The 23308-nt window shown below is 36.6% G+C and overlaps 2 long non-coding RNA genes across 3 annotated transcripts in view; one reads left to right on the top strand and one right to left on the bottom strand.

Moving 5' to 3' along the window:
* Positions 1-357: 357 nt before the first annotated feature.
* On the bottom strand, positions 358-22935 carry LOC120304671. The gene is made up of 5 exons (XR_005555789.1): positions 22461-22935; positions 17545-17617; positions 15626-15711; positions 1443-1510; positions 358-1084 (listed from the first exon to the last, which is right to left on the bottom strand). It is a non-coding gene; the product is annotated as an uncharacterized LOC120304671 (long non-coding RNA).
* The window catches only part of LOC120304672, a 51898-nt gene continuing 49785 nt past the window's right edge, over positions 21196-23308 (top strand). For both annotated transcript variants that reach the window (XR_005555790.1, XR_005555791.1), the window contains exon 1: positions 21196-21921. This is a non-coding gene — a long non-coding RNA (uncharacterized LOC120304672). The remainder of the gene's footprint in view (positions 21922-23308) is intronic.

Below are 23308 nucleotides of genomic sequence, written 5' to 3'. Positions count from 1 at the left end.
CTTTTTATATGAGCCTGATTCTGATCTTTAATCTGAATTACCAAATTTTCATCTTCTAATGTAATTCCCTCTTTCTTATCTACAGTCCACCTATCCACTATTTGTAAATATTGAAACCATGACTGTAAAATATTTTCTTGCCTTAATAGATCTAAAGATTTTAAATGCCAGTCCAAACCTGACCAAATTAATAATTCTTTATACGAAATTTTTTCAAAATTCATCCCCTTAGAAATTCCCTCAATTGCATGTCCAGGAATCCCCCAGATAGGTATTTTATAGTTTAACCTATAATAATACTTTTTCCAAACTCGAAGTAGAGCATTCCTCAAAATATGTGATTTAAAAGCCCGGTCAACTTTCTTGTTAAAAATTAAATATGCATGCCAACCATACATTAAATCTCACCTTTCAAGAGGAAGAATATCCTTATTTGTTAAATTAAGCCAATCACTTATCCAAGTTAAGGTGGCTGCACATGACAGTTTTTAATTCAGTGAATTTCAGTTCACATGAAACTAAAAGTGCTAAAAGTATGGATTGATAAAAAAGAGTTTGTAGTAAAGATGTCTAGAAGGCATAAATTTCATTAACAAAACACTCCATATCCGATGGGAAACTAGAGACCAATATAATTGATGGAAAAGGAATACATAAGAAAGTGGACTTTAGACTGTGAGAGGTAAGCAAAAGCCTACTGATCGGAGGATATAATGTCACTACAGCTCACACTGATCTGAAATTCATTCAGTCAAGTCTTAAGATAATGATAACAAAAGTACTGAAGAATTGCTGTGAACTGCCTTAAAACAGTTGTTTCATGATGCAATACTGGGAGTCTCTTAAATAAATCAATACCGTTTGGATTACAGAATATGTCAAAAGAAAAAAATCCCATAACAATTAAATTTAACTGCATTATCTAAAGTAATTCACTATGATCTTTATGCACTTTCATTAGACCATAGTATACTGCTGCAGAGTAACACTATAGTTTAATTACAACTCCTAGTGCATATAATAGTACTTACTTGGATTTGTTCAGGACTGAAATGCTAAGACTCATATTTCATAACAAATGCACCTGAGATAAATATAGAACATTAATAGAGATCTTAGTTTGTATACTACTGCAATTCATTTTGCAAAAGGTGGTAGCTTTTCAATGCTGTTGGTAGTACACTATACTATCAGACTATATCAATCAAAAAACCGTTTGATGGTTTGTTCCAAATCTGATGCTTACTCAGAAGTAAACCATCATGTTCAATGATACTTACTTCCTGGTAAGTATGTTTAAAATTGCATATACTAGCAGTGTAAGTTTAACATTAAAATAGCTAAATAATGAATTCCTTAAAAGGGAAGTAAGAGTTCATCCATGTTTACTCACAAGTGCTTTATATCATATTCTATTCCCTTTTTAAATAAACATGACTCACTGTTTGTTTTCTTCACCAGGAGGTGGAGTCTTGCCATGCCCTTCCATTACAAAATCCTCATGTTCCATCTGCGAAGGCAAGCATTGTAGGTCAGCACGGATGAAGCAAAATACATGCTGTCCTATGTGTCCCTCTTTCTTGTCAGTCAGTTATTGCATATATGCATTACCCCATTCAAAAGACTGTTAATTCAATTTAACAAGATCCATTCCAACAGTCATTATACCAATATCATACATGGTTTTAGTTATGTTGATAGATGATACAGCCAATAATGCGGAATATTTTAAAGTAATGGATATAGAATTACACTTTTTCCATTATAAGGAAGGTATTCTTTTTGTTGTTTTGCAGCAACTATTACCTCCCTTAGCAATACCCAACAGAGAAAGAGCATGGGCAAACCAACAGTGCAGAAGTCTGGAAAAAATATAAAAAACAAAGATGGGATGGTACTAGTTACAAAAACACTGTATGGAAATGGATTGGGCTACAAGAAGAAGTGATCAGTGACAAAAATCATTTTCTCCATAAAAAAATTAAATCTTTTTCTTTGCAAACGCTCTGAGATCAAGTTCTACATTCTAGTAGACCAAGCTGCACTAATATCTAAGATTGACTACTCTGAATATTTTCTATATAGAACATTCTTTGGAATAGGGAATATTATGTAAAGGAAGAGCCAAATTTTTACCCCAATATTAATATGCATCAGGAGTAAATATATAAAATGTAATCATATTGCTTTTGATGTGTGCAAAAGTAAACAGTTTTCTCTCTTGCAATCCCTTTCTCTCTAATCTCTCTGTTCCACAAGGGTAGGAAATAATCAGGCAAAGGAGAGATTGTCTCCTGAAATCCTTGCTTTTTTTTCCTCTCCCACCACCTCCCAAACTGAGAAATTGGAGAAGAGATTTCAAAAGAGTACTGTAAGATTTTTGTATAGTGTGCCCGCAACTCCCAGCCCTGTGCTGCATTACTTTCAATGTGTATCAAAACAATACAGGTACATATCTATGGAGATTCTCAATCATCCAAGACATGATGGTCCCAAAGGTGGTTTTTCAAAATGCAACTGGACTTTCTTTTTTTTCTTTTTTTCTTTTCTTGAAGATGTTTTGCTTCTCATCCAAGAAGCATCCTCAGTTCTAACTGAATGCTGGGGAGTGGTGGGATTGATATTCCTTACAGTCATGTGGTTATTACATGTTCCTACATGTACAGGTACATGACTCAATTTACAATCATAACATAGCCTGTCCATTACAGTCATAAGTCATGTTGATTGTAAAATAGGTCATTATGTGACCAACATAAATTTCATGACCTTTCATTTTCTGGAATTGTCATTAAATAAACCCACTGTTCACTCTAGGTTGTTTTTGCCAAAAGAAAATGGAAGTAAATCACAATTTTTAACAAGAACATTGTAAATTGCAGTCTTGTGACTCTGGGATGTTGCAAATGGCTGTAAACGTGAACCGGATGCAGAGTGCCAGAAATGCAGTCATATGACAGCATGGGGAGCCTCTGTCAGAACTTCGGAACTAGGTCATAATTACCTTTTGAGGCATTCATAACTTTAAACAGTTGCTAAGCAACTGGTTTAAGTTGAGACCGTAAACAGGTACTGTACTTAAGTATTCCAAAGAGCAGTGAAGACCGATTAGTCTTGTTTCTTTCCAACCAAAAAGCACAACTAAGGCCATTCACACTTAGTGACTGCTTCGCTTAGTGGTGAAGTTGCTAGCCACAATTGCTTCCACTTGTGTGATTCAGTCTATCTAGATTTGTTATAGTCATTTCCAAATAGATGTTCCACTATGAAAATATGTTTTCTTAATATTTCACAATACTCTGCACAGAAAGGGGGGTCAGGAGGAGAAGATTACAGACAGAAATTACTTTTTTCTCTTCTTCCCTCCCTGATAAAGTGGAAAGATTGGAGAAAAAGACACTTTGAGAGAGTAAACTGTTATTTTACATATTGAAAACAATGTAATCATAGCAATGGAGGGGAAAAAATCAGGCAAAGGAGAAATTGTCCATAGAAATCACTTGCTTCCTCCCTTCCCGCAGAGCAGAGAGATTGGAAAGAAAGATATTTCAAGAGACAAATTGTTGAAATAATGCACCCATAGCTTCCAGTGTGATCACACTGCTTTCAATGTATAGAAGAGCAAGTAATTTACTTATGATCTCTTTCTCTCCAATCTCTCTCCTCTGAAAGAGGTTAAAAAAGAAGAAAAACCTATAGGTCCGGTACAGGGTAACATATACTGACTATAATGGTGATCACAACAATAGCACTTACACATCATTCCATAGTGCTTTACAGTACTCTGACAGTTTTATAATGTCAGCATATTGCCCCCAATCTAGATGTTTATTTTTCCAACCTCGGAGTCAACTTTGAGCCCTGTCAGAATCGAACTCCAGGCTGTAGGCAGTTAGCCTGCAATACTGCATGCTAACCACTGTACCAACAGGGCTGACTAGGTTCTACCATCATGACTAAGAGACATTGTGAAAATCTAAGTGGTTATAAATGGGCCATAAATTTATTTTTTTCAGCATTATTATAACTCTGAACAGTTGCTGAACAAATGGTCAATAAGTAAGGACAACTCATGTATATCTTAGATGTTTACACTCAATTTTTAATAGAAATTGAAATATCTTTTGATACCATTTTGTGGCAATAATTTTACATACCAAACTGATGTTGCTTAAAGAAACTGGAATTGCCTGTAGACTTCAATGAAGATCTATCCCATTCCACATTTAACTAGATATTAGCAAATTGTAAAAACAGTTCTTAAGGGAAACAGAACTTTTCTGACTAAATCAAACTAATATGGACATAGAGCATTGTACAAGTGCAATGCTAAAGACGGATTATGACAGTTTTTTTTTAATAAAGCACAGTAGTGTCCTTACTGGTACATTTCTGAAGAGATGGAATAGCACCAAGAGGAAAAAAGTAATAATAATTTCCATCTTCTTTTTTGCAGGCATCAACAACACAGCATTTGCAGGCACCATGGACATACGATTGTCCAGATGGTATTCATGGAACCCCATGAACAAAATTAATTTGAACCCTTTGTTTACAAAGTTTTACCAATTCATTTTCATGAATGTTAAATGATGTAAATAAATGCCCAGTTAATTTTGCCAGTGCAATTTTTAGATTACACACAATCTATAAATGGAAATAAAACAAAAGAAATACATGTAAGTGTCAGAGTAGTCAGATCTATTGTAGACTGTTTAAGAAAATGCAATTAAATGTGAGAATTACTAGAAACCAGAAAGCAAATACACATTACAGTATTTCTTCATTTTCTGAACAATGAATGGCTTTATAAACAGTTCCATTCTATCACTTACTTACTTACAAATTTTCACACAGTTCATTGGGCTACTACTTCTCTCACCTCTTCATCTCCAAGTATTGACAGAACTCTCAAGACTCATAAAGAGCTATGCTTTGAAGTCTAAGTTGTCGCTGAGCTTAGTGATAAGCCCTTATCTCCAGCAGACAAACATTATTTGGTTGTATAACATAAGATGGCTAATTTTAAACTCCTCTCTTACAGAACAGATGGGAAAATTGTTAAAAATGTTAAAAAGTTATAAATTAGAATCCAATTTATCTGAATTCACTTTAAAAGCAAATTCCAACATTCAAGGAATTGTTATATATGCAAGTGCATAGAAAAACATGATAAACATGTCTGGATACTTATTATGATAAGTATTTTAAAAGTGCTAAAACTGCTAGATACTATATATAAATTATATACCAAAATATACTCCAACAGTTTATCATCTGTGTTTTATAATATATTCAACACATAGAAAGAAGAATGTTAAAAGGGAAGGACAAGAGGAAAGGTTCAATTAAATTAAGATAAGGAGATAACATTTAAATATTTGAATATAAATAGAACAAAACAGTATATCATATGTAAGAGCATTTGAGAAGGAAGGAAAGACAGAGGGAAAGAGAGCAGACAGAGAAAAACTTAATTAGAAGACTGACTCCTGCAGAGTAAATTGCTTCAGGGAGAGTATTTAAAGAAAACAAGACACAAAAGAGCAAGATCAGTAATGTAGGGCAGAGATGATTTCATTTTAATAAATACTTTAATAAAAAAGATATAATTCTAGTCAGATCTAAAATCCAAATTATTTAATTTCAGGCAACTGTCTCTAAAAGCCAAATATTTATGAGCATAACCTTTAATATTTTTTCCTTAAATGCAAGGAAAGTACAATACATATTTTATATACACATATATAATATACATATGTTATGTATACATATTTTAAGACAATTTTCTGAAGGGAGAGGAAGGAATGAAGGGAAGATCATTCCAGAAATGCTTCCCTTTCCCAACTCCAAAGACCCATTATTATCAATTGACCTTTTATGTAACCTATAGGTTAGTTTGCTTTTAAATACTATTTATTATATTTTAAATCTCAAATGTTTATCAATGCTTACAAGTTGTTTTAGGAGGATTGCTATGTTGACAGATAATGTATAAAGAACTGTAGTATTAAAAACAAGAGTTGAAAACCCTACATCCCAGTACTAAAGGATTTATAATTTTATTCCTGAAACTCATACTTGCACAAAGAACTAGTACACAGAGACTACTAAACCAGTTAACAGTGACAGTTTTGATATGTATAAGAACAAGTATAACTGAAGTAAAAAATAAAGTCTCTGCAATTTTACAGTCAATGCCATTTAAAGACCTACACTAAAAAGTTAGTTAAATACTTCAATGAGTCTGCTAATTATCTTCCCACCTCCCATTTCAGAAAATACTTTATACTGTTCTTTGGTATAAATGTCTATGATAGTCTTATCACAAGTTGAGAAATGATCTACTCATTCTAGGTTTCAAAACAAGATAGCATTCTATTTTTGAAATAAAAAGAATAGATTTCTGTACATTGATCATTAATAAGACCTTCTGAAAATGAAAAAGCAGTTCACCTTTGCAATTTGATTGCATAATGAGCTATATGACTTGAAAGCTTTACTGTATTCAGCTAATATAATAAACTCTGATCAATTAACTATACCTTCAAAATTTTCAACTCTTCTACAGTCATGAAGAATATGTAATGAAATTAAACATTTGTATACAAGTATCCACTGTTCAACCAATATTCCTCTCCAACTTTTCTAGCCTTAAGTAACATTAAATGTGAATCTAAATATTATTTAAATACTTTTTATATCATACACTGATCTATAGCAATCAAAAGTTTTGTGATAAAATATAAAACTTGCACTTGCTGGACATTCTAACTGGAAATGTTATTGTTTTAACTCTAGTTGAGTTGGATTCCTGGTAACTTAAATCTAAGTCATTTTTGGCATGATTCATACTATTGCCTTCGAGGATATATATATATTTTACTATGAATTCAGACAAAATTAACTTGCTTCCTGCCTTCTTTATCTGAGATACAAATAGTCAACCCCAATGTAAGGCATTGTAGGAGTTATAGGGATGAAGGAAAGTAAATCTTTATACCAATTTTACTGGAAATGGGGAAAAGTCCTTAAATACAACACAAGAAATGTTCTTTAGATAAGTATTAGATTTTTAAAGCAAAGTAATCTAAAATCAACATCCAACTTGTTGATATTGTTTTAAGCCATTAATATATTTCAAAAATATTAAAAATATGCAATGAACAGCAAAATTTCATAAATTGGAAAAAGGGTGATACGCAGCATATAGAAAGCAAGTTATTCTCCACAGATTTTTAAAGAAAATAATGAACTGATGGGTAAAACAGATTTTGAACTTTATTTTTCTCTTTCTATTATACAGTATGGCATTTAGGCAATGCAAATGAATTTGCTTTTATTTTTCCAGGCTAACTGAAACAAAGAACTTTTGCATTATAGATGAAAGATATAGGTAGATAATTAAACTGGCTAGTTTGAAAATAAATTCTAGCAGGTCTGGATATCAGATAAAAGTATATTCTTCTAAGATCAGAAGAATGTCTAAAACAATTTGAAAAGTATTTCTATACTTTAAGCTGCTGCAATCCTACAATCAGTAAGAAGACACGCTAAATGATAGATTTCTGGTAATTCTCATCAGTGGCGCAGAGCAGAAGGAAAGCTGCCTATGTATCTTGCCCAACATCAGAGTTGTTATTATTGATATTATAGGCTTGATTGAGAGAAAGAGGCTAGCCCAAGTTACCTTTCACGCCTAGAACTCAGGGGTTCCTGGTTTCTATAGGTCAGCAGTTTAACCACTGCACTGAAATGGCTCTTCAGTTACACAAAAGACAGTACAGATAAGCTTCGGATCTGCAAGATTTAGTCCCCACACAATGATAATGTCAGGGAGAAATGATATTTGTTTAAAATATTTTTATTCCACTTTAAGTTCAGTTAGTTTTGTTTTAAATTAGTTGCCATCATTTCTCCCTTTCTCTGACTATGCCAGCAGGGCTTTAGATATGTGGAAATGTTCTAAGATTTATGAAAGAGTAGTTAACACTACTCTGTCTGCCAAGTGTTTGCCTCATTCATCTTAACAACTTAAGCCTGAGTTTATTTAACCAAATGAATTCCACAAGAATATTCAATTAACTGCTAAGAACTTTAAAACATGGCAACCCATACAGTGTAGCAGATAGCAATTATTTAACAGATAGTTGCTAGTAAAACTCTCCAGTTAGGAGTTGGGGGAGGGGGAGAGTCAGTGGTGGGATTCAGCCAGTTTGCATCAGTTCAGCAGAACCGGTAGCTAATTTTTTGTTGCCCAGGCCCAGAATGGACTTCCAGAAGTGGCATCCACAGAGAACTGGTTGCTCATATATTTGAATGCCACCACTGGGGAGAGTTGAACCTTCTAGTCAATGTTGACGTCTGGGAACTTCCTGGATAATTCCCTTCAGTTTTCTTATCTACATTTTTGGAAGTGGTATGTTGTTGCCTTCTTTGAAGCGTTTGAGAGAAAATGACTAGCCCAATGTCAGCTGGTTTTGTGTAATTAGAACTCATGTTCTAATTACACAAAAACTCAGTTTCTAGCCTGACACTTTAACTACTACAGGAATCTATATCTTAGGAGTATAATATGCAAATCAATTTTTAGATATCCAAAGACTGATGTACATGTGCATGTCTTCTTTCAGTTCCTTTAATGTAGTGGTTCTCAACCTGTGGGTCGCGACCCCTTTGGGGGTTGAATGACCCTTTCACAGGGGTCACCTAAGACCATCGGAAAACACATATTTCCGATGGTCTTAGGAACTGATTGGTGCGGCTCGAGCCCAATTTTTGAAATGCACTCAAATCAAAGGCGGCGACGTCATGAAAGCAAAGGCGGCGAGGGTGGGAGAGGAAAAGTCAGCGAGCTCCAGCCAGCAAGTAAGCTGAGCCAGCCAGCCAGCCGGGCTGAAAAGAAAGAGGCGGGGTCTCCCGAACCCCAACTTTTCCCCCCCTCCCCTCCTTTCTTTGCAACTTGCAATGAAAGGGACCCCCAGACTGAAGCCGGGAAGGCTGGAGAGCTTTGCATGGGATCCTGATTCCCCTTTGCTCCACCACCAGCACCGTCGCCAGACCAGCCAGCTGCTGGGGAGAATTTCCCCCGCCCGCTTCTCTCTCCCTTTTTTTTTAGTGCAAAAAAAAAAAGTCCTAGTCTCCTTATTTTTTCCTTTTCTTTCCCTCTTCTCGGCTTTTTAAAAATAGCAGCCGGGGGATCTTCAAGCCAAGAGTCGTTGCTGGGGCATTTTTTTTTTTTAAAAAAAAAGTCCTTCCCAGGCAGGGAATCCTGCACTTCTTCGGCTTCTCTGAGCCGGGGGAGGGGAGAGCTGATTGGAGGGGGGTCCTAGGAAGAAGGGAAAGACCCACCGGAGAGGTTTGGCTGCTTTTCTGCTCAAGCAGCCAGCAAGGAAAAAGCCCCGAAGGGTCGGGTGTCCGGGTTCTTCAAACCCTTATTAAATAGGCAAAGGCCTGGCCGTTTAATAGTTTGCTCAAACTTTTTAACCTCCCGGATTTATTACCTTCAAATATCAATGAATAAATGGCATATTAAAAAAAAGAAAGAAGTAAATCATAGGAAGAGCCCGTTTAGGAACGCGAGAGAAATAATATTCAAGAGGAGAAGAGTGGGTGAATTTGATGCCCCCTGACAGAAGGTGGGGGAGAAAAGTTGGAGAGCGGCTTGTTTTATTTGCTCAAAATGCTTTTCAAAGGCTCCAATATGCAAAAGAGGGGAGGGGGGGTTGTCAAAAGAAGGCAGCATACCCAGACTTCTGCCAGATTCAGACTGTGTGATCCCCTCATTTTTTCCAGCCCAGCCTCTCCCCACCTTACTTTTTCTGCAGAGAAAAACCAAGCCTACTTATTTTAGAAAATAGTTTCTTTCCATCAGGAAGAGAATGTAAAATGAGAAAAAGAGCTGACGAGTTTCAGGAAAAAACCCTTTGGAGAGGTCTGAGGGTTTAAGATTGGGAGGCTTTTGTTGAAATTCCCTCTCCACCCTCCCCCCCAGCCAAATCTATCCCACCTGGAGACCTTTACCTAAGGCAGAATCTCTTTATCCTTGAGGATTCCCTGGTAAAAAATGTCTTTCACATTAACCCAGTTGGTCACCGTCCGGGACAGGATCCTGCTGACTCTATTTGTGTTATTTGCTAAAGTTATTGGCCATCATTTTAGGCTTTAGGGTTTTTTTTCTTTTGCAGGGAGGGGATTAGATGCCGTGCAAAGCCAGACCCTCCCCTGCTTTAGTTTACTGCTGGATGCATTAAACCAGCGGTTCTCAACCTGTGGGTTGGCTTTTTACACATACTGTTGCAAAATGTAGCAATGTAGTTTACTGTTGTTGTATTAAGACTGTTACCCATGCTACACCATGCTTCAAGACAAAATTTCATTTATTTGTAATTAGAAATAAATATTTCACAATATATAAGTACATATTGTTTTTGTGATTAATCACTATGCTTTAATTATGTTCAATTTGTAACAATGAACATAATTAACAATCAACACCCTGCATATCAGATATTTACATTATGATTCATAACAGTAGCAAAATTACAGTTATGAAGTAGCAACAAAAATAACTTTATGGTTGGGGGTCACCACAACATGAGGAACTGTATTAAAGGGTCGCGGCATTAGGAAGGTTGAGAACCACTGCTTTAATGGGATTGGACAAGTCAAGAAGCAAGGAGTATGGGAAACTGTTATATGACCACAATTTGAAAAAAAAGAGCTGCAAACAATTTGTTATGACAAAATGGCATGAGCAAGAAATAGGTTTTAAAGTTTTTTAGATTCTACAAAAGTTGTTTTACTTTACCATTAAGGCTATTTTGTATCACATAATAAAATGTTATCTGTTCAAGTCTAGTATTTAACTTCCTTTAAAAGCTCTTCATTTAGTGGAATGGAAGTGCCACTGAGATATTAACTGTGTAGGTCAGAGGTCTTCAAACTTGGCCTTTTTATGATTTGTGGACTTCAACTTGCAGAATTCCTCAGGAGCTGAGGAATTATGGGAGTTGAAATCCACAAGTCATAAAAGGACCAAGTTTGAAGACCCCTGGTGTAGGTAGTCCTTATCTTACGATCACAATTGGGGCCAGAATTTTGGTTGCTAAACAATGCAATCATCGAGTCATCACATGACTGCGCCCTATCTTACAACCATTTTATCGTGGTTCTTAAGTGAATCACAAGGTTGTTAAGCAAATCCAGATTCCCCAATTGATTTTGCTTTTTAGAAGCTAGCTGGGAAGGTCGCAAATCATGATCATAGGACCACAAGACACTGCAACTGTCAAGCAAGCAAACTGTGATTGTGTGTGTTGCTGCAGTTGTAACTTCAAGGATAGATCTTGAGTCACTTTTTTTGAGGTCTTCATAACTTTGAATCATTGTTAAATGAATAGTTATAAATCAAGGGTCTATTGTAGCTTAGGTCTTGATCTTTAGTATTTGACTTCCAACACTACGCTGTCCTTAATACAATTTACTCCAGTTGGTGGACTACAGGAAGGAGTATTTTAATGAAATATCAATGCTTTTTAGTTAGAAAATCATTACAGGTTGTCTCGACTTACAACCATTTGTTTAGAGACTGTTTGAAGTTACAATGGCACTGAAAAAATTGGGATAAAACTCACTTCACGCCTTGCTTAGCAACAGAAATTTTGGGATCAATTGTGGTTGTAAGCTGAGGATTACCTATATGGAAAATATCTAATTTCAATGTTATGCTAATGCAAGTAGACAATATCAACCCAGTTAGATTAATGTTCTGATTAAAAATATAAAATACTTTAAATTAGCAATTGACCACAAACAACTTAGTACACAAATATAACATTCTATACATTAAGACAAGGTAATCTCAATGCCATAAAGCAGGGCTTTTCAACCTTTTTACCAATTGTACCACTTTTAGGATATGGCAATATTCGAGTACCGCCTAGCAAGGTGTCAAAAACCTGATGATCAAAAAAAAAATCTGTTCAAAGTTGCAATTGCACTGAAATGACTTATGACCATTTTTCACACTTATGACCATTGCAGCATGCCCAGGGTTATGTGATTTATATTTGGATGCTTGGCAACTGATTCATATTTATAATGGTCACAGTGTTCCAGGGTCATGTGATCCCCTTCTGCAACCTTTTGACAAGCAAAGTCAATGGCAGAGCTGCTGGTGGCCAAGTGCTAAGGCGGGACTTCCCTTCCCTGCCTCCCTTTTTCTCATTCCCATCTCCTTCTGAAGGAAGAATTTGAAACCTCCCCCCATATTTTCCCTCTTCCATATATTGATCAAACAAGGAAAGGTCTCCAGAGACAGAAAAGACAAGCTGCTGAGTGAACTAGCTTAAAAAGGCACATTCCCCTTTAAGAATTAGCTACTGGCTAGAAAGAAAAGTAAGGAGCGCAGCACGTAAGGAAGAAAAAAAAACATAAGTACTGGCTGCCAGCTAAGGCAACCTCCCCAAATGGCTCCATTCATAAGTAAAGGAATGCTACAGGCAAAATCCATTCAGGAGAAAAATACTTCAAAATCCCTTGCAGCAAAACTTACATCTAACAGCAGAGCAATAGAAGCTAACATGAGACATCAGCCATCAGCCAAATAGAAATTGCCAAACACTCCTTAAGAACACAAAGCCCTCATTGCATAAATCCCAGAACTTCAAAGTCACAAAAGCACATAAGAATCCTTCCACTCTCCATCTCCTTCCCTTCTCCGTGCCTCACCTCCAGCCACTGCTGTCTTTTTTTCATTCCTCTTGGAGGGCGACCCCTCCCCCACTGCATTTCTTGCCTGTTTGCTGCTGCCAGCACAAGTGGCTGCCACAGCAGTTGTAGATCGGCTCATGGCCAGCCTGCTTGATCTCCTCTCCCCCCCACCCTCCCCCTCCCTCTTCTCCTCCCCCTTTGGTGCAGCTGACTTTGCCTCCTCCCAAGGCTGCTGCTTTTTCTCTCTCTCCCTCTCCTGCCCAAACTGCCTCCTTTTATAGGCTCGCCTATCTGCACCCCCCTCCTCCTTTCTCATGGGAGAAGGTGAGCCAGAAGTGAGCCTGGGGCCTTTGCAGCTCCAAAGGACTCTCTCACTGTAAGTCCTTGCCTGTGCTGCTCTTTCCCTCCCCCACTACACTTGGTTAGGCAGGGCTGCATACCACCTGCCACTCATTAATGTACCACAAGTGGTACACGTACCACCTGTTGAAAAGCCCTGCCATAAAGAACAGTGCAATCCTTTTTACTCAGTCTCGAAAATGACTTTGAGATCTCAACACAGCACTTTTCTACAACACAGGAAAAAAAGGAATATTTTAAGATGTTTCAAGCTAAGTGTTTTGTTTGCATTCCTGCACACTGGCAGTATCTATCCTTTCTGGCTTAATACAACTATCACATGAGTGAATTTTAGATAGTACAGAATAAACTCTATAGAAATTTAAAGTTTAATCAGAACACAAATTCAAGGAAACAGGGCAGGTTTTAGAGACTGCAATCTCTCAAAAATTATTAGCAATAAACAGTTGTCAAAGCTGCTCTAGAAGTAACACAGAACAATTTGATAATAATTCTAAGTTGTTTATCACAGCAGCTTAAACTTTTTATGTCAATGTTACAAATCCACAAAAGTTATTAACTGAATATCTACAGGTAGTCCTCGACATACAAAAGTTCGTTTAGTGACTGTTCAAAGTTACAATGGCACTGAAAAAAACTGATGATTATTTTTCAAACTGAATGACTATTGTAAAATCCCCATGGATTTTGTGATCAAAATTCAGATGCTTGGCAACTGACTCATATTTATGACTATTGTAGTATCCCATATCATGTGATCTTGTGACCTTATGACAAGCAGTCAATGGGGAAGCCAGATTTACTTAATAAGTATGATGCAACTTAACAACTGCAGTGATTCACTTAACAACTGTGGCAAGAAAGGTTGTAAAATGGGGCAAAACTCATTTAACAATTTCTGCTTCGCAACAGAAATTGGGATCAATTGTAGTTGTAAGTCAAGGACCACCTCTAATTAGTCCTAGCAATTTCTACTTTACTGGAAAGACAGTAAGTGGGTAAAGGATTGAAGCTATGTTGGGTGCAACACTATTTCAGATACCTGAAACATACATCCCTCTCATTATTTTCTTCTTAAAATTGAACATTCCTAATTTTTTTTTATCTTTCTTCCCAAGACTTAGTTTCTAGTTCCCTGATCATCCCTATTGTCCTTTCTTTACTTCTATTCCAGTTTACACAGTTTTTTCTTTTATATTATGCTATCTGAATATTCAAAGCAGGATTTGATCTATGAAAACAGAATAGAAGAATTGCTTTTCATACTTTTGGCAAGTATATTTCTGCTGATGTGTCCTAAAACTGAATGTGCCTTTTTGAAAGCAACATCACAATGCATCTTGTGATCAACTATAATTCTAAGTTCTTTTCCCCACAACTCTTTATAGAGCCAGACATCCCCTATTCTTTATCTATACATTAAATTCCCCCCCATGAGGAATGTTAATTTATCTTATACAATTTCATTATTTTCAAGCTATTCCTCCAACCAAAGGCATTTTGAGCTGCATCTTTTCTAGAGTTTGATCTATCCCATTTCATTTTGATTCTGTAAATTGCAAATTTGATAAATATTTCTTCCCTAACTTTGTCCAAACAATGAAGAAAAATACTGAAGAATATCTGGATGAAGCCCCATGGTCGTCCAGTGTGACGAGGAATCACTGACAACCTTAAATAGCATTCAAGTCAAATATTGCCCAACATTTAAAATCTTTTTTTAGGGTTAGGTTATTGTGACCTTGTAAATTATCAGCTTCTTTCTTTCCCTTGTCAGTCAACATTAAATAGTTTATGCGTCCTCTTCCCTTCCCATGTCTCCTTCTTTCCAATTATCTGTGTAACCTTTTGCCTTTTCAAATATCTGGTAACTCTAATTATGGGGAGAAGATATAAGAATCCTGAGTGAATTTAAAACTGAGTTACCTACCCAAGCTTTATTGGATCTAAACTTATTCTCTCCCTGACTTATATATTGCTTATCAGAAAGTTGACTGTCTCAGTCACAAACACCAGAAGGAACAATGTCTTAAGAAAAGTTTTTTTCAACAGAGCTTCTCTAGACATATCCCTCTGTGTTTCAGTTTTCAACCTTCATTACATGAGGAGAGGGATAATACAGGCAAAAATAAGGAATGCATATTTAAGAAACCAGTCTTTACTATACCAGTACAAGATTATTTTTTTTTAGTAACATTTCTTTTGTAGTACTGGGAGGACTGAAAACCTGTCAGCCAAATGATTGTTTAACTCATGTGCTTCTGGCACCTAAAGAGGAGAAAACTGACTGCAAGAGAGAGGATAGACGGTTCATTTGCCAGTTGTGTACAAGCATACCATTCAGCCCACCTATAACTAATTACTTAATCAGAATGTTATGGGATACTAATTTTTTCTGTAACTGTACTATTCTAGACTAGAGTCAATTAAATAAATTTCATCTGCATCAGTGCATGGAATATTTGAAAACAAGTTACAAACTGGAATCAAATTCATATAAGAACAGTAAATAATGAAGTTTATCACAACCTCATTCTACTATTTCACTAACCTTGGAACTGCCTTCTTCCAAAATTTCTCCCTCATCAGTTTGCATGGGAACAGAATCTGTGCAAAATTCTGCTGAAATATGAAATTCTGCCAAAGAAAAGAATGGAAGAAAAATACCTTAAAAAAACAAATTATAAGATTTTATAAGTTATACTGCATATTATAATACAGAAATACCATTACAAATTCATATAACGTGGCTTTTCATATGTGGGGCAATCAGTATATACCAATACCTCACAGCAAAATAAAAGATCATTCAAGGGGGAAAAGTGTTATGTGCACACATATGTTATCAAGAAATTTGAAAATGGGGTGGAGATTATGTCTTAATTAAATTAATTCCTTAACAAATTGGCCACAATAATCATGAACCTATTTTATTTAATCATTTATTTAAGAAATTTGTAGGAAACTTTAATATTTGTCATACAGATTGTGGACCTTGAACTCTATTTCTAGTGGTAGAAAATGAAGTTATCAGACCCCAGAAACTTGAAAGGTACAGAATCTTAAATTACAAAATTCAAGTCGCATCAAGTGAAACAAAATATAAAATAAAAAAGACCTCCCACAAACATTTAGCTTATTCACAATTACTTTGTTCCTACTGCAGAAGTATATCTAGATCTTCCACTATGGATTAAAGAACAGACATACTATCTTAATATATTTCTGTTTTTGTACTGATTTTTGTTCTTAAATGTTTATAACTGTAAATGGCCCAGAGTGGCTGGGAGTTGGGCAGACTATTAAATTTAATAAATCATTGTTTTTTAAAATCTGCATTCTTACTAAAAAGTTGGCCAATGAGCCAACTACAATGAGCTTAACAAGGCAGAGGAAAATAGAACACAGCAAAATAAAGAAGACATATCCTATCTTCTTTCCTTTCCTTCATATTATACAATCAATATTATATCCAAAGCACCATTATGGCTAATTTAACTTTCAAGAATCCTATGAAAACTAAATGTTATTGTTATTAGATAATCTATATGGAATACCTACGCAATATGGTAACAGATATGGGGCATTTTTTTGTAAGATTAAGTAACAGCAAGGAATCATATAGCTCTAAAAAGGCATATTCAGCGTAGATTTTAGATTTTCCCCACCATTTTCTATTGTGTTAGCTAAAACTGGAAAGAGTTAAATTTCCTAACATATGGAAATATTTAAATTTCAAAACAACCACTTGAGAATAAAAGAGGACCTGGTCCTCTACTGCCAGGTATGCAATACTGTGCCATACTTTAACTCAGTGGTTCTCAACCTTTTTAATGCCGCGACCCCCAACTGGTCGTAAGTCGAGGACTACTCAACCGGTCGTAAGTCGAGGACTACTCAACTGGTGCAGCACCGTTTGCAGAATGGGACTTTTGACGGGCTCAGCAGGGCAGAGACAGCCTGGACAATTCCTATTGGCTTTTGAAAGCCAATAGAATTAGACTCTATTCAATAGAATGCACATAACATGCCAATAGAATAAAAGGGAGTAGCACAGCTAAGGAAAAGGGGGGAAAAATGGCGGACTGCATTGTTTGGCGACCCCCGTGAAATGGTCGTTCGACCCCAAATGGGGTCCCGACCCACAGGTTGAGAACCACTGCTTTAACTACACCATTTCAGCTGTTGAGCAAAATAATTATGTGAATGATTGTATCATTTTAATACGTTAATACTGATCGGGAGATCTATCTTAAGTAAAATCTTTGTATTCACTCAATATAGCCAAAGTTAAAGAATAGTATTTCTATACTGACAAACAACTCTTCTGTGGAACACTTTTAAATTATAATCAATATATTCAGCAAAAAAAAAATCACATCTGAAATGAACATAAAAATCAGTGTTGTCTACATATTTTCCATATGTTCGACTTTATGCAGTTATATATTTGTATTTTAATCAATTTACCTTGATAGCTTCTTAGGGCTATTGAAGCCCACTAGGACCTGTCCTGGCTACATTCAGTGCAAAAATCAAATTACTGTAGAAAGAAAAACAAAAACAAACTATTGTTTTCTATTGTTCATAAAAAGGGAACAATTATAATATAATAACACTTCACCATTATTAATGTTGTTTCAACTCTAAAAAAGTTTTTGAAATAACAAGGCACCACAATAAATATTAGTTTTATTTTGACAAGTACTGTACTATACATTTCACCTTAAAGACAACAGTAACACAATTGTTGATTTGGAAAAAGAAACATAAAGACAGACATTTATGCACTACATTACTATTTTATGAATTGCCATACAGGTAATCCTTAACATATAACCATAATTGAGCTCAGAAGTTTGGTCATAAGGCATTGTGGTCACAAGTCATCATGTGATTGGACTTGATATTACAATTGTTTTACAACAGTTATTAAGTGAGTCAGCATTGTCATTAAGTGAATCATGCGGTTGTATGCTCAAATCCAGTTTATCCAATAGATATTTTTTCCTCAGAAAATGGCAAAAAATGGTGCAAAGTGCAACTACATGACTATAGGTCACTCCTACTGATTGTGAATTCAAGTCAGTTGCCAAGTGCTCAAAATACAATCATGTGACTGCTGTCATAACTTTGAGGGCAGGTCATATGTAACTTTTTTCAAGTCAGTGGTAACTTTGAACAATCTTTAAGCATCTGGTCGTATGTTAAGGACTATCTTGTACAATAATAATTACTCTGGTAAAATATAGAATGGCTATTAAAAGCAGAAAGTTCTACATATTGGAGAACTAATTTATATCCCATAGCAGAAAAGAATAAGCAAAGCAATGTAAAGATGCCAAATAGTAAGCCATGATATGAACTCAGAATGGCAGTTGGCAAAATGCTATTAATAAGAATCAAATTGAAGTTCCTGTTCCAGAGATCAGAACTATTCAAGGCAACCCTGAAAACCATTCAGAACTATGTACTATGTGACTGGATCCCCAATTTTTGTATTGCATTTTCATTGTTGATAATATTACAAGTTACCCAAATCTGTTTGAAGTTGTGCAACACCTAAACTAAATGAAATCAAAATCTAATCAATCAGTAATTATCAACCACAAATAAAAGGCTGGTCCATTTCAGCAATTACAGCAGAAATCAGAATACAGAAATAACCATCTCAGTCCACTTTCAGTCAGATACATCTTTTATTTATTATTAGATTTGTATGCTGCCCATCTTGTAAAGGACTGTTGTATAGTTAACCATACTTTTAAAACATAACTGTACTAGAGGCATAGTGATTTAACCAACGTGATACTTAATCTTACGTACTTTTATCTCTATAATATACTCTGATCTATGTAAAACACATCATATAAATTGCTATAGCTTATTACTACAGAGGTGTAAGTCCCAGGGCCACATAAAGCCCTCCAAAAGCAGCTATTATGGATCTTTAAACATTGCTGCCAAATTGTGGCTTTTAGTATGAAAGGGAGGATTACTACTAGTAAAATGTTCACATTAAAAACATTTAATCTTAAATTTAATTTGAATCCAATCCACTGTCTATTTGAGTGTGAGTGAGAAACAGAGAGAGAATGAGAATGAAGTCCCTGGAAAATCAATCAAAAGACAACTATTTTGTCACCAATACTGTCATTCCCTTTGCACAGCAAGGGAGCACATGCATGAGTTAAGCAAAACAGAGAGACTACCATATATAGACATAGCAAGTAATTCTGTGGAAAAATCTTTATATCCTAGTAATGCTATAGTAAAAACTTCCCTTAGATAGATGCTTTCTATCAAAAAAACATCCAAAAGCATTTGCAAAATTTGCTTTTCCTGACTGAGAAAATGTAAAACACAGCATAGGAAATGCATGTACTTATAGAAGTTGACAAAATCATATTGGATAACAAGAAATGTATCCTATATGTATCTTAATTAGTATAACAGGAGTTTAACTGATAACATTTTTCAAAAGAAACCATTAACTTCATAATTTGGTATGTACCTGTAAAACAAACCAATAAATCATCTAAATTTTTACCTGCATTAAAATCCTGGTCTCATCAAAAGCAGCTTCAATTATCTACAGATTTTATATAATCCGTTTAAGAATCAAAAACGCATTTACATTTAACTATAAATTCAATGTTAGCACATTTTTTCTCTTTGCTTTACATATGGATATATGATAGATTCATAAAATTTTCTAAGTCAGAGAAGGCTACTCTAAACATTTTATAATTTACACACTATAAGGTTTAAGACTGGGATAACTAATGTTCCCTTTGTACATGAAACACATTGTGATATTTATGAGCATTTTATTTTTTAATCATCAGGTAACTTAGGAATAAGTTCAAACTAAAGAGATTTTTTTCAAAAACCTGTCACCCCACAGATTGCCTCAAAATCCAGGAAGGCCATATAGATGCTGAAAAAGTAAAATGACGGGTATCTGTGGAGATCAGCAATTCTTTCCTTCAACAAAAAGAAAAACTCTATTACTGCTGCTTGGGAAGAAGGGTAAATTGGGATGGTATCAGAGCAACTAGGGACAGCTGAGAAGTATGCAGGATGAATCAGTAAGAGGAAGCAGCATGACATAACCAAACATACAAAGAATAAGAAAAATGGGATTTGGATAGGCAATGTTGAACAGAAAGTTGATATAGGAAAAATTGTGGGAAATTCCAATTTGGTAAGGTGATTCTGTGTAATGGTAATGTGGACCATTACACAGAATAATGGAAGTAAAAGAAGAGGGAAACATAGATGATCCAGAATATAGAGAAAAAACTACAGTTTCATAGCAGCACATTTGTATTTTGAGATTTAGATATCGTTTTTAATTTGTACTTAGATTCATAAGCAAGTTGCTTCTTTTAACCAAACCTTTTGATCTTTTAAGAAACATTTTTTGCATTCCAGAAAGTTTTTTAAAAGCTATTTTCTGCCAAAGTGATTCCAATTATGTTATATGACTAAAAGACAATTACAGAATTCTATAGCATATAACACAAATGCAAGCAAAGAACAAATTCTTATCTAAGCAACACAGGAGAATGTGTATTATTTTCTACAATCTTTCACTCCATATTTAGCAATAATTAAGGGATGTTATTATCCCTTAAAGTTGATATCAATTTTAATCTTTGCTAACATAGCAAATACTAGCTTTACATTCTGGTTTTCAGGGAACTGTGCTAATACTAAATGTTCTTCCTAACACAACCTGATTCTTCAATTTCAGGTGAATCTTCCCCTTAATTTTTTTTTAAAGCTAGCCAATGCAGCCAGTAATTTCCAAATTGCACCTTCATACTAGTTCAGTGATGGCAAAACTTTTAGAGACCGAGTGCCCAAAAACTGGCCCCGCTCCTGCCCCGCCCCACCCTGCCTGCAGGGTCACTCACCGCCTCCAGGGCCCGCCGCAGATCGCCCAGGCAGCCCAGCAGCGCCATGGCAGCCATGCCCTCTGCCCACGCCCTGCAGCATCAACTGTGCGTGTTGAGCCCTGAGGGCAGAGTCTTGTCCTTGGCTGCGCTGCTCCACGTGGGCCACGCTCAGGGGCGACTCTCCTCCAGGGGGGTTGCTGGTGAGGAAGGGGCTGCGGGCAGAGGCAAGGCTGGGGCAACGGCACGTGTGCCCACAGAGAGGGCTCCGAGTGCTGCCTCTGGCACCCATGCCATAGTTTCACCACCACTGTACTAGTTATTATATTGATATGGTGCAACACCATATTACTGATCACAAGGGGAAAAAGAGCACCCAAAGGGTCACTTTTCTTCATGGCAGGTAGTAATCTTGCCTCAGCAAACATTTAATATTATCAGAAGGAACTCATCAGACGTTTGTTACACTTCTTTCTTATCATCCCATTATCTGCATATGTTGATCCAGCATGACTCTATAGTGCTACATTTAAACGATTTTATGAGTTTCATTTTTCCATGTCGTTAGTACAACTGAGAGAAACATGCTGCCTTCAATGTACCAGTTCCAATATTTCTTAGCAGGACCAAATATTTACAAGGTAATACTCTAAACTAGCTACACTAGAGGCAGCGACTAGCCCTTTGGTGGAGCGAGTGTCTTGTTGATAGAAGAGGGGAAGAAGGAAACAGAAAGAGAGCCAGGCGATGACATTTATATCTTTTAGGATCATTTTTCACGCCGTATTTAAAGGACTGGGGATTGCTGCAACCAACGGTGCTATAAATAAGACTTTACACCAACATTCAGGGTACTCGGCTGGCTTGAGAAGCAACTCCCGTACTTCACTGATAGCCCTACGTGCAAAACTCGGGTCCAGAAGCGGATGAAACCGCGAAAGAGCCGGTATGTTGCTGACGATTTTGCAAACCTCTAGCTCCTTTCACTACTCCTCCAAGCGGGAAGCTATTCAATATGGGTTCTATAGGAAACTTTTCCTCCGGTGTTGAAGCTCATTCACCCCACAAAAAAGGTGTCGCGGGGGGGGGAGGGGAACCGTTTCTTTAAGTACTCGATCTACTACGAATACCCTCAGATAAGCCGTCAGTGCGCACGCGCAGCTGCGGAAACGCCTCTATAGCCCCCCGCCCCCCCCCAGCACTAGCCAAATAGCTCCGATTCAGGGAAGCTTTTGCAGCTACAGACGATAAATAAGAAAAACCCTCCTGTTACGAAAAAAAAAACCCTAGTGAAAAATACGACTCGCGACTGAGTGGAAGGGAGGGGAAATGAAAGCGATGCAGCCGTTCGTTTCCGTTCAGGATTTATGTCGTTCCCGGCGGAATGGCGAGGATGCCGTGGAAAGGCTCCATGGCGTTACTTCAAGACGCCCGGCTACTGAAACGAAGACAGACCGTATCCCCGAGGCCTGCGTCCCCACTCACCCATAAGAAGCTACGATCGTCGCCTCTCCGTTCGCTGCGGTGCAGCCGCGAAGCCCACCGCCTGCTCCTTGGCGCTTCGCAGGAGCCGCTTTACCCGCCTTACCAGCTTATCTCAAGATCCAAACAAATTGCAGGGGGAGGAGGGGAAACGCCGCCTCCAAAAAAAATAAACTTTCCCAGTCGCCGCCGTCTCACTCCCTGGAGAAGCACGAACCTAAACACATAAGAGGCCCGCCTTCCGAGTCGCCTATTGGTAGCCCTGCAATAACGCTCAAGTCCATTGGTTTAGTTTCCTGGCTGTCTTTAATACGACCTTCCCCTTTCTCCCGCCTCCCCCTCTTTTCCATTGGCTAACTGCTTAACTATCCCACGATACAATGGTTAAAAGTTTATGTCTATCAATTTTAACTCCACCTTGTAAGCTTGTGATGATTATTGGACGGTGTGTAAACCATCCAGTGTCTTATTGGTGAAGCTAAGTACGTATATTGCTTTAAACTTGAACCTTTCGACTTTTTTTTCCTCCTGGTTTTTCTCTAATTCGCTAAAAATACAGTCCTTCAAGTTAAAGTGCATATTGTCCCACCCACTTGATTCCTAAACCTAAATGATTGGTTATATATTTCGTCACCGTAACTAATCCACAGCACTCATGGAACCCGCTATAAAATCAGAAAAAGGATATCCAACACGCCTATGGCTTACAATTTGGAACTTTTTGCTTTTGATGTTTCCTGTCGCGTTTATAAATATCATAGCTGGGTGGTTTGTATGTCCACTTATTAACCACTTGAAAACGGTTAACATAATGAAATGGTTAAGATAATGAAAATGCCACCATTATACTC

The sequence above is a fragment of the Crotalus tigris genome, unplaced genomic scaffold, assembly GCF_016545835.1.
Source record: "Crotalus tigris isolate CLP2741 ecotype Arizona unplaced genomic scaffold, ASM1654583v1 scf7180000017644.4837335, whole genome shotgun sequence".
In the NCBI taxonomy this organism is placed as follows: domain Eukaryota; kingdom Metazoa; phylum Chordata; class Lepidosauria; order Squamata; family Viperidae; genus Crotalus; species Crotalus tigris.
Note: the sequence above shows the minus strand (reverse complement) of the source record. Positions and strands in the feature narration are given on the sequence as shown.